Source organism: Amblyomma americanum, chromosome 11 (genome assembly GCF_052857255.1).
Source record: "Amblyomma americanum isolate KBUSLIRL-KWMA chromosome 11, ASM5285725v1, whole genome shotgun sequence".
Classification (NCBI taxonomy): Eukaryota; Metazoa; Arthropoda; class Arachnida; order Ixodida; family Ixodidae; genus Amblyomma; species Amblyomma americanum.
Window position 1 is genome coordinate 127,560,918 of NC_135507.1, and position 6,783 is coordinate 127,567,700.

The 6,783-nt window shown below is 57.8% G+C and overlaps 1 non-coding gene and 1 pseudogene across 1 annotated transcript; both read left to right on the forward strand.

Moving 5' to 3' along the window:
* Positions 1 to 153, forward strand: LOC144111679 (5.8S ribosomal RNA). The gene has a single exon (XR_013310137.1). It is a non-coding gene; the product is annotated as a 5.8S ribosomal RNA (ribosomal RNA).
* Positions 154 to 1,162: 1,009 nt separating this feature from the next.
* LOC144111638 (large subunit ribosomal RNA) lies at positions 1,163 to 3,416 on the forward strand (annotated as a pseudogene).
* Positions 3,417 to 6,783: the final 3,367 nt, after the last annotated feature.

Consider the following 6,783-nt stretch of genomic DNA (forward strand, 5'->3'; position numbering starts at 1 on the left):
GACTCTAAGCGGTGGATCACTCGGTTCTCGGGTCGATGAAGAACGCAGCCAGCTGCGAGACTTGGTGTGAATTGCAGGACACACTGAGCACTGATTCTTCGAACGCACATTGCGCCCTTGGGTCTTCCCTTTGGTTCGTCTGTCTGAGGGTCGGATCATATATCAAGAGAGACGCCGGCGCCCGGGGATGGCGCGGCCGGCGACTCGTTTTTACCGTGTCGGCAAAGAGGACGGCTCTGTACGAAACGCCGAAGATCCTTCGAAAGACTTTGCGAAAGAGGAGAGTGGGTCGAACCCTTCAGCCGCGCTCCAAGCGGCCGAGTCGGGTCGCCTTGCGCAGACGACGTAACGCGGGACGGCGGCTGCTAGCCGTAGAGCGTCTGGCCTCCGAAGGCGACCGCCGCAGGAAGGGATTACATGCAGGGAAAGCGCGGTCCCGACGGGAGACGAGGCCGTGTGGACGGGCGGCAAAGCGTTGCCCGCTGGCCCGCGTACGTGTAGCCGAACTGCTGCGAGAAACGCAGAGGCGGGAGCGCCCTGTCCGGGCACGCCCGCGCGAGAAGGGAGATCTCGTGCGGGGTGCGGGGAGGCGACAGGCGCGCGGAAGCGTTTCGTGCGCGGCAATTCCGGGCGAGGCGCAGAGGCGCGCCGTGGCGCGGTGACGAAGGGGTCCCCCCGGACCCGATGCAAAGGGACCGCCTCCTCGAACGGGCGCAAAGTCGAGTAAGGGTCGAACGGACGCGATCTCGTTGCGAGCGCAGTCCGCCGTCGGTCTAAGTGCTTCGCAGTCTCTGCCCCGAGAAAAACTGGGCCACTCCAGTTGGGGCGGGGGCGACGCAAAACTTGACGATGCCCCTACGCCAGGCCGAGGTCGCTCTCTCGAGGGAAAGAGAGGTGCGGCAGAAAAAAATTCGGCCGCGGTGGTCGGTGGCTCGAAACTCTCTGCGTTATCCGCGCAAACCGCATGCGCGCGGTCCCGAGCGCCGGCCAGCGGCGCCTTCCAGCCTCGCTCGCAGTCGCCGAGGGTGCTGCCGACTGTGAGCGGGGAATGGGCGGAAGGCGTCGGCCGGACGATTGGGGAAGGACGCGCGCGCGCGCTGGACCGCGCCGGAATCGAACGCGAGAGCGCACATCTGTGTCGACCTCAGATCAGGCGAGACAACCCGCTGAATTTAAGCATATCACTAAGCGGAGGAAAAGAAACCAACAGGGATTAACCGAGTAGCTGCGAGCGAAACGGGACCTAGCCCAGCACCGAATCCCCCGTCCTTGCAGGCGGTCGGGAAATGTGGTGTATGGGAGGCAACGTTCCCTGGAGCTTGCGACGGTGCAAGTCCCGCTGACAGGGGCTTGTCCCAGAGTGGGTGCCAGGCCCGTCTCCGCCGTTGCGCGCCCGGCACGAAGCCTCCCGTGAGTCGGGTTGCTTGAGAGTGCAGCCCTAAGTGGGTGGTAAACTCCATCTAAGGCTAAATACGACCGAGAGACCGATAGTCAACAAGTACCGTGAGGGAAAGTTGAGAAGAACTTTGAAGAGAGAGTTCAAGAGTACGTGAAACCGCTTAGAGTAAAACGGGTGGGCCCTCGAAGCTCGAAAGCGGTGGGATTCAGTCTCCGGACGACTGCCGAGCTGGCGGCGTCGGGTAAACGGCTCCTCTCGGGGGGCTGTTCCGGCTGCCAGTGCGCGGACGCGGTCTCCGGGGTGCGCACTTTCCACCGCCGGTAGAACGCCGCGACGGACGCGGGTCAATGGGAAAAGTACGACTTTGAGTCCGGCTCTGGAGGTGCCCTGCTCGTCCCCTCGGGGACGGTTCGCGGGAGTTATACCTTGCCGTGCACGAAGAGTTCGTCACCCCGTCCAGGCCCCATGGGCTTCTCCCGGCCGTCGGGAGGCCCGAACGATGACGCCCTCTGGAATCGGAGCGGAGGACCCGCTGGGCAAGCTTGTCGCCTCTTGTTGTCCGGGTTGGTCCCGTGGCGGCGAGCTGGCGGCGAGGAGCCGGGCGAGCGGCGAGTTCTCCCGTGGAGGCACTATCGTGGTTTGCGGCGAGTAGGTCGGTAACCCACCCGACCCGTCTTGAAACACGGACCACGGAGTCTAACATGTGCGCGAGTCAATGGGTCTCTTGAAACCCAATGGCGCAATGAAACGTGAAGGCCCTTCGCGGGCCGCGTTGCGATCCCGGACAGCACAGGGGTTCGGGCGCAGCAACGGCCCGTCCAAGGCGCTCACTTGTCGCCGGGGCGGAGCTAGAGCGCACACTTTGGCACCCGAAAGATGGTGAACTATGCCCGGGCAGGACGAGGCCAGAGGAAACTGGTGGAGGTCCGAAGCGATTCTGACGTGCAAATCGATCGTCCGATCCGGGTATAGGGGCGAAAGACCAATCGAACCATCTAGTAGCTGGTTCCCTCCGAAGTTTCCCTCAGGATAGCTGGCGCTCGATGGGAGAGCAGTCACACCTGGTAAAGCGAATGATTAGAGGCATTGGGGTCGAAACGTCATCAACCTGTTCTCAAACTTTCAATGGGTGTACGGGAGGCCTTCTGGGTTGAGGCCTCCCGCTGCGATGAGAGTGCCAAGTGGGCCACTTTTGGTAAGCAGAACTGGCGCTGTGGGATGAACCAAACGCCGGGGTAAGGCGCCCGAGTCGGACGCTCATGAGAACTTATGAAGGGTGTTGGTTGCTTAAGACAGCAGGACGGTGGCCATGGAAGTCGGAATCCGCTAAGGAGTGTGTAACAACTTACCTGCCGAAGCAACTAGCCCCGAAAATGGATGGCGCTCTAGCGTCGCGCCTATCACCGGCCGTCTCTGGCAGAGTAGCACGAACAGTGGGGGTGCTAAGCCGCGACGAGTAGGAGGGCCGCAGCGGTGGGCGTTGAAGGTGTCGGGCGCGAACCCGCCTGGAGCCGCCGCTGGTGCAGATCTTGGTGGTAGTAGCAAATACTCAAGTGAGAACCTTGAGGACTGAAGTGGAGAAGGGTTCCATGTGAACAGCAGTTGAACATGGGTCAGTCGGTCCTTAGGGAAAGGAGAAATCCTTTCAGAAGCGGGCGCGTTTGTGCAGCTCTGTCTGTCGAATCGGAGACGCCCCGCTGCAACCGAAAGGGAATCGGGTTAACAGTCCCGAACCCGGCTACGGAGATCGGTCCTTCGGGGCCCAGTGCGGCAACGCAAACCAGCTCGGAGACGCCGATGGGAGCCCCGGGAAGAGTTTTCTTTTCTCTGTAAGGAGATCGAGTCCCCGGAATGGGTTCACCCCGAGATAGGGACGGTGGCTCCGTAGAGCAGTGCGGCTCTTGAGCTGTCCGGTGCGCTCCAGTCGGCCCTTGAAAATCCGAGTGAGGGAGTGTGATTTTCGTGCCGGACCGTACCCATATCCGCAGCAGGTCTCCAAGGTGAACAGCCTCTAGTCTCTAGACCAATGTAGGTAAGGGAAGTCGGCAAAACGGATCCGTAAGCTTGGGAGAAGGATTGGCTCTGAGGGCTGAGCCGGTCGGGCTGGGGTCCAGAAGCAGGAATGGCACTGCACCGGGACTGGGCGAGGCTCGCCCCCGTCAAAAGCGGTGCGGCCGAGCCCGGGCCAGCGTCGGGACCTTCCTGTGGAAAGCCACAGCTGTGCTTGTTCCGGGGGCTTCGTGCCCGAGGTTCTTGCTTCGGCCGGCAGAAAACAGCCAACTCAGAACTGGCACGGACCGGGGGAATCCGACTGTCTAAGTAAAACAAAGCATTGCGAGGGCCAGCATTGGTGCTGACGCAATGTGATTTCTGCCCAGTGCTCTGAATGTCAACGTGAAGAAATTAAAAAAAGCGCATATAAATGGCGGGAGTAACAATGACTATGGCTGGTGGCGGATCACATCTCCACTCCAGGGTCAATTCCAGCGGCCCTGATGCCCTGTTCGCCTCCGGACCTCTGGGTGAGACCATCGGCCCAAGTCCAGGTACCAGCTGGTAACCCAGGAAACTGGGGCTAAAGAACAGGAAGGGGAACCTGGGTGTTAAGTCCCTACTCTGGCCCAGGTCCCATACATCCTGAGAGGGCAAATACGGAGCCTTGGGGCTAGCAACCCTTAGGTCCCTAAAACAAGTGGCGCTACAGAAAAATACATAAAACTTAGAAGTGGCTGCCGAGAGGCGGCCACCCCACTTTCCCGTGGCGCGGGGCCCAGTCGTGGGGACTCTGGTGGAAGGGAGGCTCCAGATCCCACCTCGCCCAGAGCTTGTCAGCTCTGTGGCAAATCGTTTAAGACTTACTTTGGATTGAAAGTGCATCATGGAAAAATGCATAAGGGCCTGAAATTCCAAAGCGCTGTGACTTCAGCAATAGCTTCACAGCATCCTGAAATAGCCAAGACTTCAACCTCAATGATTCCTGCCCAGCTAGCAAGGGACAGGGGTGATCAAAATGAGCCTGTCTCCCTGCACACAATGCATGAGCCAAGTTCCAGCACTTTTATCAAAGGGGATGAGAAGGCATCTCTGATGTACAAAATGCATGAGCCAAGTTCCATCATGTCTATCAAAGAGGATGAGAAGGCATCTATGGTGCAGGTGTCTGTGCCCTGCCCTGTTGTGGTTGAGGGGAATATCCCAACAAACGACGATACCACCCCCCCATTGGGGGTTTGTCTGCCCTTGCAGATACGCTCGTGGATGAGATGGATCCTGTTGGTGAAACAGGGGAACCTGTTGCGTCACCAGATTTACTTGCCATGGAACCGGGGGCCGCCTCTAACGTCTGTGTCAGTAATACTCCGGTATCTGTGGTGAGTGGGCCTGGTGCTCCGCAGCCTGCTGAGTTCCTCTGCGCTCACCCGTTGGTTGCGGAAGCGCGAACCGAGGCCCGGGACGGCGGCTTGAATAGTCCTGTGGCATTGGTGAGTCGGCGCGCTACTGCCCAACTTGAACGAGGTGCTGTGGTCACATCTGGGGTCCCCATGGGGGGGGGGGCCTCGGGTGCTCGATCGAAGCGCCCTCTTGGTGGCGGAGCTGCTACCTTTGGGGGGGAGGCCGATGCCCTCCCCTCCCTTTTTTCTGCTCCCGCCCCGGCAGACGTGGCTGGGGGGGAGGGTATTCCGATGATAGACCGGGGAGCTCGGGGGTTGGTGATGATGATTTCGTTCCCCACATGGTTCGTCGCGCTCGGAAACGTGCGACTCCAATGAAGCAGCCCGCGGCGAGGTCCAGGCCGTTGCGGACTGGTGGCGTGGGGAAGGCGAGGTCCAGGCCGCCTTCCCATCGTGATTCTCCATCGTCCTCTTCGTCGAGCTCCGTTGATCTGGCAACTATCCAACAAGGTCGGCCTTGTCCGGTTCGAAGTGTCGCAGCGCGTGATCAACCCACTTCTCACTCTTCTGATTCCGAACCCCGGGGTAAAAAGAACTCTTGTGTACCATATCAATCACACAATACATGTATTGACTGTGGCAACACATACAAAACAAAAGTCGGATTAAGTCCGCACCGCAGGCTGGCGCACTTTGACAACTATAATGCTGATATTGTTATTGCCCGTGTCAAACCTAGATGGACGAAGGAAGATAATTTCCTTCTCGCTAAGGCTGAGGTGGAATTAACATCCACTGGACCGGTTCTAAACATCAATCAACTGCTTCATGAGCGATTTAAAGAACGGACATTTGACGGTATTAAATCCCATAGAAGGGCTGGGGCATATAGGAAACCAGTTGATGAAATAAGGAATAAGAGGGTTGGCTGCAGCCGATGATGGAGGGGGGAATGATGAAGATAGGTTTGTGAGGTTGATGGGAGAAGTGAATTCTCGGCCATTCCTGCTAAGACAGCAAGGGATGAACTGCTCGATGAACTTCGAAAACTGATTACTAAACAGTGCCCGCGGGCTTTTAATGCTTCGGAACTTTCGACTATCGCCAAGCTCTATCTTGATCATGTTAATGTTGATATGCAACAACTACATCAGAAATAATTTCTACAAGGATCAGCCAAGAAATTCTTCCAGTATGGCTGACCGGCAAACGACTCAACCGGTTGGGAAACGCAAAAGACGGAGACGAGAGTATGCGAAGACGCAAGCACTCTTTAGGAAGAATCAGAGTGCTTGTGTACGGAATATATTAGACGGAGAAATGGAGACCAAAGTTGAAGACACCATTTCCTTTTTGGCGGCATGGGCAGAGATTATGGAATGACCAAGTATGCTACCGCCCTTGCGTGTAGACAACTTTACTCCGGATCCTGAGAAGACTCCTTTGCGCCCAATATCATCTAAAGAAATAAAAAAGTGTTTACCTCCTCTAAGCACAGCGGCGGGGCCAGACGGCTTCGGACCTGGGGACCTACGGGCCGTGCCAACATCTGTAGTGAAGGTCCTTCTCACCCTCTTCATGCTCCATGGGAGGCTGCCTGTGTGCCTATCCGGAGCCCGCACGATTTTCGTACCCAAGAAGGCTGGAGCATCCAACCCTGGGGACTTTCGACCAATTACCATCTCTTCGGTGTTAGTCCGACTATTCCATAAGGTTCTGGCCTATCGTCTCTTGGGAACAATTGATTTTGACTTCCGACAGCGAGCCTTCCTACCTGTGGACGGCTGTGCTGAGAACAGCTTTTCGCTGGCCGGAGTTCTCTACGAGGCGAGACGACGGTACCGGCACCTGCATATGGCCACTCTCGATGTGGCGAAGGCCTTTGACAGCGTCACCATTGATGCCATCCTGGAAGGCCTCCGACGTAAAGGAATGGCCAAAGACTTCGTCGCATACATCGAGAGCTTCTACAGGTCAGCGACAACGGTTCTC